This window comes from Loxodonta africana, chromosome 2 (assembly GCF_030014295.1).
Source record: "Loxodonta africana isolate mLoxAfr1 chromosome 2, mLoxAfr1.hap2, whole genome shotgun sequence".
Taxonomy (NCBI): Eukaryota; Metazoa; Chordata; class Mammalia; order Proboscidea; family Elephantidae; genus Loxodonta; species Loxodonta africana.
The window spans coordinates 114,746,285-114,758,072 of NC_087343.1; the positions used below are offsets into that span (position 1 = coordinate 114,746,285).

Consider the following 11,788-nt stretch of genomic DNA (forward strand, 5'->3'; position numbering starts at 1 on the left):
TGGAAATTAACATTGATTTTATCCTCACCTGCTGTCACATCTGTTTAAGGGTAAAAGGTCAGAACAGCCTCTATCAGGGAACACTTGTTTGGGATTAACATCTATCACATAATCCAGGGTGGAAATGAGCAGGCATCAAGAAGGCACACATGGAAGCACTTGGGAATAACCATCTGAAGTTCGGATGTCCCCCGCTCACCTTGGCTCGCTTGCTTGGGATGGCAGGCTACCTGTGGGTCATAGGCTTGCTCTGTAAGGCCCCTGGCTCTAAACTGGCCTGGTTGACAGCAGACCTGATAGCCCTGAACTTGCTAGAGCATTTGCGACCCGTCCATGCGGATAAGAGGATCAAGGTGCCCAAGCTGGTGGTGGAGATAGGCCACGATGTGATGACCAGTATTATTTGGGAGTTCATCAAGGAGAAGCTCACCCTGCCCCATGTGGATGTCCAGCTCAAGTATTTCCACCTTGGGCTCTCAAACCATAAACCAGACCAAAGACTAGGTCACCACCTATTCTGTACTAGCCACCCAGACATACAATCTGGCTCTCAAGTGTGCCACCATCACCCCTGAGAAGGCCAGTGTGGATGAGTTCAAACTGAAGAATATGTGGAAAAGTACCAATGAGACCAAGAGGAACATCCTTGGTGGAACTGTCTTCTGGAATCCCACCATCTGCAAAAACATCCCAAGCCTCCTACCCAGCTGGACCAAGCCCATCACCATTGGTGGGCACACCTGTGGCAACCACTACAAAGCCACAGACTTTGTGGTGGACCAGGGGAGGTGTGTTCAAAATGGTCTTCACCCCGAAGGACAGTAGCAGTGCTAAGGAGTGGGAGGTGTACAGCTTCCCTGCCCACAGTGTGGGCATGGGCTTATACAACACTGAGAGTCCATCTCAGGTTTTGCTCAAGTCTGCTTCCAGTATGCCACCCAGAATAAGCGGCCTCTGCACATACACACCAAGAACACCATGCTGAAAGCCTATGATGGGCGCTTCAAGGACATCTTCCAGGAGATCTTTGACAAGCAGTATAAGACCGGCTTTGACAAAAACAAGATCTGGTGCAAGCACCAGTTCTGACGATGGTGGCTCAGGTCCTCAAGTCTTTGGGTGGTTTTGTGGTGACTTGGTGGTTAAGAGCGTGCCTGCTAGCCAAAATGTTGGCAGTTCAAATTCACCAGCCGCTCCTTGGAAACCCTGTGGGGCAAGCTCTACTCTGTCCTGTAGGGTCGCTATGAGTTGGAATCCACTCCATACCAATGGGATAATGCATAGGACTTACAATGGAGACGTGCAGTAGGATATTTTGTCCCAGGGCTTCAGCAGAGGCTGCTCATGGGACTGTCACCGGCCTCTACGACGAGCACCAGAAGGGCTGGCCTACCAGTACAAAACCCTCACCACCATCTTTGCTTGGACACGTTGTCAGGAGCATGAGGGGAAGCTGGGTGGGAACCAGGAATTCGTCAGATTTGCCCAGACACTGGAGAAGGTGTGCCTCAAGACTATGAAGAGAGTAACCATCACCAAGGACCTGGTAGGCTGCATCCAGGGCCTCAGCAATGTGAAGCTGAACGAGCACTTCCTGAAGACCGGGGAATTCCTTGACACCATCAAAGCTACCTGGACAAAGCTCTGAGCAAGCAGTAGAGGGAAGAACTGCCCCAGCCGCTGTGGTGGCCTGGACAGAGCAAAGCCAGCACCAGCCACAGGTTCTCCCCACACAGTAGAGGGTGAACATCACAGCCCTTCTCCAGGAAGCCTGCCAATGAGGTCTTCCTAGGAGACATCGTTTTAAATTTTTGTTGTGCTTTAAGTGAAAGTTCACACATCAAGTCAGACTTTCATATAAAAACTTATATACACCTTGGTATATACTTCTAGTTGCTCTCTCCCTAATGAGACAAACACACTCCTTCTCTCCACTCTCTATTTCTGTGTCCATTCAGCCAGCTTCTGACCCCCACTGCCCTCTCATCTCCTCTCAAAACAGGAGCTGCCAACAGAGTCTCACGTGTCTACTTGATCCAAGAAGCTCATTCCTCACCAGTATCATTTTCTATCCCGTAGTCCAGTCCAATCCCTGTCTGAAGAGTTGGCTTTGGGAATGTTTCCTATCTTGGGCTAACAGAACGTCTGGGACCATGACCTCTGGGGTCCTTCTAGTCTTAGTCAGACCATTAAATCCGGTCTTTTTATGAGAATTTGAGGTCTGCATCCTACTGCTCTCCTGCTCCCTCGGGTTCTCTGTTGTGTTCTCTGTAATGGCGTTCATCAGTAGTAACTGGGCACCATCTAGTTCTTTTGGTCTCAGGGTGATGTAGTCTCTGGTTTATGTGGTCCTTTCTGTCTCTTGGGCTCACAATTACCTTGTGTCTTTGGTGTTCTTCACTCGTCTTTGCTACAGGTGGATTGAGGCCAATTGATGAATCTTAGATGGCCACTTCCTAGCATTTAAGACCCCAGACACCACTCTCCAAAGTGGGATGCAGAATGTTTTCTTAGTAGATTTTATTATACCGATTGACCTAGATGTCCCCTGAAATCATGGTCCCCAAACCCCCACCCCTGCTACACTGGCTTTTGAAGCTTTCAGTTCATTCGAGAAACTTCTTTGTTTTTGGTTTAGTCCAGTTGTGCTGACCTCTCCTGTATTGTGTGTTGTTTTTCCCTTCACTTAAATAGTTCTTGTCTACTATTTAATTAGTGAATACCCCTCTCTCTCCCTCCCTCCCCACTCTTATAACCATCAAAGAATATTTTCTTCACTGTTTAAACTATTTCTTGAGTTCTTATAATAGCGGTCTTATACAATATTTGTCCTTTTGCAACTAATTTCACTCAGCATAATGCCATACATATTCCTCCTCCATGTTATGAAATGTTTCAAGGACTCATCATTGTTCTTTATGGATGCTTAGTATTTCATTGTTTGAATATACCATAATTTATTTATCCATTCATCCATTGATGGGCACCTTGGTTGTTTCCATCTTTTTGCTATTGTAAACAGTGCTGCAGTGAGCATGGGTGTGCATATATCTGTTTGTGTGACAGGTCTTATTTCTCTAGGATATATTCCGAGGAGTAGATTTGCTGGATCGTATGGTAGTTCTATTTCTAGCTTTTTAAGGAAATGCCAAATCAATTTCCAAAGTGATTGTACCATTTTACTTCTCCCATCAGCAGTGTATAACTGTTCCAGTCTCTCCACAGTCTCTCCAACTTTCATTATTTTGTGTGTTTTGGATGAATGCCAGCCTTGTTGGAGTGAGATGGAATCTCATTGTAATTTTGATTTGCATTTCTCTAATGGCTAATAAACATGAGCATTTCCTCATGTATCTGTTAGCTACCTGAATGTTTTCTTTAGTGAAGTGTCTGTTCATATCCTTTGCCCATTTTTTAATTGGGTTAGTTGTCTTTTTGTAGTTAAGTGTTTGCAATATCATGTAAATTTTAGAGATCAGACACTGATCAGAAATGTCATAGCTAAAAATTTTTTCCCAGTCTGTAGGTAATCTTTTTACTCTTTTGGTGAAGTCTTTGGATGAGCATAGGTGTTTCATTTTTAGGAGTTCCCAGTTATCGAATTTCTTTTCCGGTGTTTGTGCATTGTTAGTAATCTTTTGTATTCTGTTAATGCCATGTATTAGGTTTCCTAGTGTTGTCCCTATTTTTCCTTCCATGATCTTTATCATTTTAGATTTTATATTTAGGGCTTTGATCCATTTTGAGCTCGTTTTTGTGCATGGAGTGAGGTATAGGTCTTTTTTCTTTTTTTTTTGCAGATGGATATCCAGTTATGCCAGCACCATTTGTTAAAAAGACTGTCTTTCCTCCATTTAACTGTTCTGGGGCCTTTGTCAAATATCAGCTGCTCATATGTGGATGGATTTATGTCTGGATTCTCAATTCTGTTCCATTGGTCCATGTATCTGTTGTTGTACAAGTACCAGGCTGTTTTGACCACTGTGGTGGTAAAATAGGCTCTAAAATCGGGTAGCATGAAGCCTCCCACTTTGTTCTACTTTTTCAGTAATGCTTCACCTATCCAGGACCTCTTTGCCTTCCATATGAAGTCGGTGATTTTTTTCTACATTTCATTAAAAAATGTCTTTGGAATTTGGATCAGAATTGCATTGTATCTATAGATCCCTTTTTGTAAAAAAGGTATTTTTACAATGGTAGGTCTTCCTGTCCATGAGCAAGGTATGTTCTTCCACTTATGTAAGTATCTTTTGGTTTCTTGGTTTTATTTGTATAGGTTTTTTATGTCTCTGGTAAAATTTCTTCCTAAATATTTTATCTTCTTGGGGCTACTCGAAATGGTATTGATTTGGTAATTTCTTCTTCGATGTTGTTTTTGTTGGTGTAGAGGAATCCAACTGATTTTTGTATGTTTATCTTGTATCCTGATACTCTGCTGATACTCTTCTATTAGTTTCAGTAGTTTTCTAGAGGATTCCTTAGGGTTTTCTGTGTATAAGATCATGTCATCTGCAAATAGAGATACTTTTACTTCTTCCTTACCAATCTGGATGCCCTTTGTTTTTTTATCTAGCCTAATTGTGCTGGCTAGGACCTTCAGCACAATGTTTAATAAGAGTGGTAATAAAGGTCATCCCTGTCTAGTTCTGGATCTCAAGGGGAATGCTTCCAGGCTCTCTCCTTTAGGGTAATGTTGGCTGTTGGCTTTGTATAAATGCCCTTTATTATGTTGAGGAATTTCCCTTGTATTCCTATATTTTGCTGAGAATTTTTATCATGAATCAGTGTCGAACTTTGTCAAATGCCTTTTCTGCATCAATTGATAAGATCATGTGGTTCTTGTCTTTTGTTTTATTTATATAATCGATTACATTAGTTATTTTTCTAATGTTGGACCATCCCTTCATACCTGGTACGAATCCCACTTGGTTGTGGTGAATTATTTTTTTGATATGTTGTTGAATTCTATTGGCTAAAATTTTGTTGAGGATTTTTGCATCTGCGTTCATGAGGGATATAGGTCTGTAATTTTCTTTTTTTGTGGTGTCTTTACCTGGTTGTGGTATCAGGGTTATGCTGGCTTCATAGAATGAGCTTGGAAGTATTCCATCCATTTCTATCCTCTGAAATACCTTTAATAGCAGTGGTGTTAACTCTTCTCTGAAAGTTTGGTAGAACTCTGCAGTGAAGGCACACGGGCCCAGGCTTTTTTTGTTGTTGTTGTTGGGAGTTTTTGATTACCTTTTCAATCTCTTCTTTTGTTATGGGTTTATTTAGTTGTTCTACAACTGTTTATGTTAGTTTAGGTAGGTAGTGTGTTTCTAGAGATTCATCCATTTTTTTGAGGTTTTCAAACTTGTTGGAGTACAATTTTTCATCATAATTTGATATGATTCTTTTAATTTCAGTTGGGTCTGTTGTAATATCGCTCATCTCATTTCTTATTCGGGTTCTTTGCTTCCCCACCTTTTTTTCTTTTGTCAGTTTGGCCAATGGTTTATCAATTTTGTTAATTTTTTCAGAGAACTAGGTTTTGGTCTTGTTAACTCTTTGAATGGTTTTTCTGTTCTCTATCTCGTTCAATTCTGCTCTAATTTTTATTATTTGCTTTCTTCTGGTGACTGAGGGTTTCTTTTGTGGCTCTCTTTCTATTTGTTCAAGTTGTAGGAACAATTCTTTGATTTTGGCCATTTCTTCTTTTTGTATGAGTGCACTTATTGATATAAATTGACCTCTGAGCACTGCTTTCACTGTGTCCCAAAAGCTCTGATAGGAAGTGTTTTCATTCTTGTTGAATTCTATGCATTTCTTTATTTCATCTTTAATGTCTTTTATAACCCAGTCTTTTTTGAGCAGGATATTGTTCAGTTTCCAAGTGTTTGATTTCTTTTCCCTGCTTTTTCCTTTATTGATTCCTATTTTTGTGGCCTTATGGTCAGAGAAGGTGCTTTGTAATATTCTGATGTTTTAGATTCTGCTAAGGCTTGCTTTATGACCTAATATGTGGTCTATTCTAGAGAATGTTCCATGTGTACTAGAAAAGAAAGTATGCTTAGCTACTGTTGGGGGGAGTGTTCTGTATATGTCTGTGAGGTCAAGTTGATTGATCGTGGCATTTAGATCTTCCGTGTCTTTATTGAGCTTCTTTCTGGATGTCCTGTCCTTCACTGAAAATGTTGTGTTGAAGTCTCCTATTATTGTGGAGCTGTCTATCTCAGTTTTCAGTGCTGTTAGAGTTTGTTTTATGTGTCTTGCAGCCCTGTCACTGGGTACATAAATATTTAGTATGGTTATATCCTCCTGGTATAAAAAAAAAATATAGTGTCCCTTTAATCATTTCATAGTGCCCTTCCTTATTCTTTGCGGTGGATTTTATTTTAAAGTCTATTTTGTCAGAAATTAATATTGCCACTCTTGTTCTTTTTTGATTGTTATTTGTTCGAGATTTTTTTTCCCCATCCTTTGAGTTTTAGTTTGGTTGTGTCTCTAACTCTAAGGTGTGTCTCTTATAGGCAGCATACAGATGGATCATGTTTTTTTTATCCATTCTGCCACGCTTTGTCTCTTTATTGGTGCATTTAGTCCTTTTACATTCAGTGTAATTATGGGTAGGTATGAATTTAGTGCTATCCTTTTGATGTCTTTTTTTGTGTGTTGTTGACAGTTTCTTTTTTCTACTTAATTTTTTGTGCTGAGTAGTTTATATATTGTCTTTTCCTCTTATTCATTGTTGTTGATTTTGTTTTTGCTAAGCCTCTTTTTGTTCTTGTATTTTATTTTGATGAATAGGATTGTTAGTCTCCTTTGTGGTTACCTTAATATTTACCCCTATTTTTCTAAGTTTAAACCTAACTTTTATTTCTTTATATTGGCTTGTCTTCCTCTCCATATGAAAGATCTATGATTACATTTCTTAGTCCCTTTTTATTGTTTTAATGTTGTCTTATATAACGATATCGCTGTTACCCTGTTTTGAGCATTTTTTTATCTTGATTTATTTTCATGATTTCTCTATCTGTGTTGACATCTGGTTGCTCTGTCCTGTCTTCTAGTCTTGGGTTGACATCTGATATTATTGATTTTCTAACAAGAGAACTGCCTTTAGTATTTCTTGTAGTTTAGGTTTGGTTTTTTTGAGTTCCCTAAACTTCTGTTTATCTGGAAATGTCCTAATTTTACCTTCATATTTGAGAGAGAGTTTTGCTGGACATTTGATTCTTGGTTGGCAATTTTTTTCCTTCAATGCTTTATATAAGTCATCCCATTGCCTTCTTTCCTGCATGGTTTCTGCTGAGTAAACCAAAATGAAACCCAGTGCCATCGAGTTGATTCCCACTCATAGCAACCTTATAAGACAGAGCAGAACTGCCCCATAGAGTTTCCAAGGAGGGCCTGGTGGAATTCGAACTGCCAACTGTTTGGTTATCAGCCATAGCACTTAACCACTATGCCACCAGGGTTTCCTTCTGCTGAGTAGTCCTAGCTTATTCTTATTGACTCTGCTTCGTAGATGACTTTTCGTTTATCCCTAGCCACTCTTAAAATTCTCCCTGTATCTTTGGTTTTCGCAAGTTTGATTATAATATGTCTTGGTGACTTTCTTTTGAGGCCTACCTTATGAGAAGTTTGATGGCCATCTTGGATAGATATTTTCTCATCTTTTATGATATCAGGAAAGGTTTCTGCCAACAAATCTTCAACAATTCTCTCTGTATTTTCTGTTATCCTTTCTTGGTACTTCTATCTCTTGTAGGTTATTTCTCTTAATAGAGTCCCATATAATTCTTAGGATTTCTTCATTTTTTTTTCTTTTATCTGATTTTTCTTCAAATATATTGGTGACCTAAGTGTTTTATCTTCAGTCTCACTAATTCGGCCTTCCACTTGCTGAATTCTGGTCCTCTGACTTTCTGTTTTGTTTTCATTCTGTAATTTTATTGTTAATCTTCTGAATTTCTGATTGCTGTCTCTCTATGTATTCTTGCAGCTTATTCAGTTTTTCATTATGTTCCTGAATAACCTTTTTAATTTATTAAACTGCTTTATCTGTGTGTTCCTTGGCTTGTTCTCCATATTGCCTGATCTCCTTCCTGATCTTGCTCTTGATGTCTTGAAGAATTCTGCTTATTAATCTTTTGTATTCTGCATCTGGTAATTCCAAGAATGTACCTTTATCCAGAAGATCCCTTGATTCTTAGTTCTGAGAGCTTGTTGAAGCATTTATGATCTGCTTCTTTACATGATTTGATATTGACTGTTCTTTCTAAGCCATCTATAAGTTATTAGTTTATTTTATGTTTGCTTACTGTATTCTAGCTTCTTGCTTTGTTTTCTTTGATATACCCAAATAGGTTGCTTGAGTGAGCTAGCTTGATTATTTTCCCCTTTGAAGCTCTAATGTCCTTTCACCAGATGGCTAGAGCTGTTTTCAGGTACATCAGCCTAGGAGTCTATTCACTTTTCTTGTATAGATTCAGCTCAGGTGTCCAGGTAGTTGGTCATCAAGTGTGTGGTACAGGCTTTGTCCTACAGTCTTTGAGGGGCAGGGATGATTGGTATAGGTACCACTATCTGGTTGCAGCAGCAGGTCACACTCTGTGCGTAAGGGGCTGACAATCATCCCCTGAATGTCTGTGAGGAAATCATGTCCCTGTTCTCTAGAGTGCACAGGTGGGTGGGTTCTGCAGACAGACCATGGACACCTAATGCTTTTGGTTGTAAGGACTGGGAAGTACCATTTATCCTTGGACCCCCATCATGGGTGGCTGGGTGACATGGGTGGAACCACCAGGCCTTAGGCTCCTGATGAGGACCTGTTTAATAGGCAAAGCAATGTCAAACATTAAACACCCACCTCTCCATTGCACAGCTGAAACAGTTGCAGTCTGCCAACAAGGGCCGATTCTCCTGATATAGGCCCACACAGGTCAATGCAGGGGGGAAAGGTATTCAAAGTTCACAGACTGTTCCTGGACAGGAGCCACTTCTGTCCTGGGCTCACCAGGTTAGTGGAGCTGGTAGATTATCTTTTCACCAATTGTGAATTTATTCCTTCTCCAAGGCCTGGAGAGTGGCTCAGAGCACTCAGTAGGACCTATCTCAGGACCAGGAAAATCAACAGTCACTGAAGCCGGCTTGGGATGGGGGGCAGGGTAAAATATACACAAGTACTTAGCTTTTGCCAAGAGTGCCATTCTTCTCTGGTTCTGGAGGTGTGAGTAGGCTGTGTGGCTGGCTGTCTCTTCCTGAGGAAACTGTGGCTGAATGCTACCACCAGCCCACCACATTTGCTTCCGGAAATGGTGCCTGAGGGTTTCTAGCATTTCAAGTCTGGCAACTCCTCTCCACTTCTCCCTCACCCTGCTGCTCAATCCGTTTTCTAAGTTGCTTTTTATGTTCTGGGCTCCTAGCTTGTCATAAATATTATTGTTTCACTTGTTTTTACTGGTGTTTGTTTTAAGAGGAATCACCAGAAGTGTCTGACTTCTCTACCATCTTATGCCTACCTTGGAGACATTTTTTAAAATAGATATGCTTTTTAAAAGCATATCTATTTCCCCTCATGATAATGTGAGGTAGGAACGGCAAGTTTTACCTTAGCCAATCAGCATGTTTTGCATACTGTAATTTATATTATCTTTGGGACACATGGTGCCATAGTTAGCAGTTTAAAAGCTCTTCACACACACACACACACACACACACACACACAAGGCATACATAGAATGTGGTTCTTGAATCTTCTGCTTCAACTGGTATACCATCATTTGGTTAACATGGATGATTATTACAAAGAAAATAATTTCTATTTGTACCATCATATAGAGATGGTGTCTGTAAATTAATATTTTAATTCTGTTGCTTAAAACTACATACTTGATGGTAGCTGCTTTATTTCAATGGCTTTGTGTTATCTCTGCGTGCCTTTTTTTGTTGCTGCAGTTCTCTAACACCTGTAAAAGCATAACCCTGCTTTAAATTATTACTGTTAACTAATATGAATTCTGTTTTATTGACTGGACTCTGTGACAAATGCAATGCCAATTTACAATATTAAAAACCCAGAAAAAAAAATTAGACATTTCTTATTCCTGAGTTGAAATGTTTAATAGACAAAAAAGAAAAAAGCTATACTGCAAGTTAGGAGACATGTTTTCTTTATGGTTGCGTAATTTTGAGCAATAAGAGACTATGAGTGTCTTGGCTTTATATATGAAATTAAACACGAACTATATATATTTTTAAAAAAAAAATATATATATATGTATCTACATACACATATATATACCAAACCTGTTGCCATCAAGTTGATTCTGACTTATAACAACCCTATAGGACAAAGTAGAGCTGCCCCATAGGGTTTCCAGGAGAGCAGCTGGTGAATTCGAACTGCAAACATTTTGTTTAGCAGTTGAACTCTTAACTACTGCTCTCTCTCTATATATATATACATTTACATGCACATGTATGATCAAGAAAATTTTTGTCTACACAAGACTATTGCAAGGTAAAATATGATACTGTATGTACAAGATCTTTGAGAAATTATACAGACAGGCAAATGTCGGTCACAATTATGAAACGAATCTTTTAAATTGGCCTAAAATGGTATGTTCATCTTGCCTTACAAATTCCAGACTTTTATGTGTTCATCTGTATTCTAAGAAAATATATCCCCTTTATCGATATGCATTACCTAAATCAAAACTATATACAATGTGTATAATAAAACAAATAAAAATAAATAAAAGTGGAATTAATAAAATAGCTACAAGTTATGTCTGATTAACTAGTAGGATCAGACTGGAATACAGTTATTTTCACTTCTTTTTTATCCATGAATACTCTGACAGCTTTCTAATCAGAAAATGGCAAGAGTAAATGGTACTGCCTTCCTTTGCTGTAACAAACAATATGAGCATTATGAAAGTCTGCATCTTTTTCATGAAGCTAGTATGAATTATATCCCAATGGTAGTTTTTATGAAGTGAATGTGCCACCAAAAAGTATGTGTTGGGTGTCTGGCCCTAGTACTTACAGATGTAATCTTGATTATAAATAGGGCTTTTCCTTTGTTATGTCAATAGGACCGTACCACTGTAGGAAAAAAAAACTGTCGCCCTTGTGTGGATTCTGACTCATAGCAATCCTATAGGACAGAGTAGAACTGCTTCATAGGGTTTCCAAGGAACAGGTGGTGGATTCAAACTGCCAACCTTTTGCTTAGCAGCCAAACGTTTAACCACTGTACCACCAGAACCGTTACAGGGTGAATTGTAAAGCTAATCACTTCTAAGTTACAGAAAGACACAAAGACCTACATATGGGGGAAGACAGAAGCAGTGTGAAGATTATCTACTAGCTGAGGAATCAAGGAATGCCTGGGGCTACCAACAAGAAAGAAATCTACATGCTGAGACTCTAATTTGGACTTTAAGCCTCCAGAACTGTGAACAACGCTTGTGGTGTTTGTGTTACGATAGCACCACGTAACTAAGATAGCATTCAAAGTACCTTCTTATGCATTCTGATAAAGAGTTCTTCAGATTATTTTCATGTTAAAGAACTGACCTCTGTACCTCTACAAATAGAGGCATAAGGAAACTAGCCCCTTTCCCAAGGTTTTCCTTTTTATTTCCAATTTTGCTCAGCTACCTTTTTATTCCTTCAGAACGTCATGCTCTCACTGGCCCTGAGGCCTTTACTCATATTCCTTGTAATAGTCTGACTTCATTTTTGATGTTTGACTGCTGACAATTTTTAAGACATACCACTTTCCTTTTACCTC

General features: G+C 39.3%; 1 pseudogene; it reads left to right on the forward strand.

The window, feature by feature from the left end:
* Positions 1 to 218: 218 nt before the first annotated feature.
* On the forward strand, positions 219 to 1,659 carry LOC100667645 (isocitrate dehydrogenase [NADP], mitochondrial-like; annotated as a pseudogene).
* The last annotated feature ends 10,129 nt before the right edge of the window (positions 1,660 to 11,788 follow it).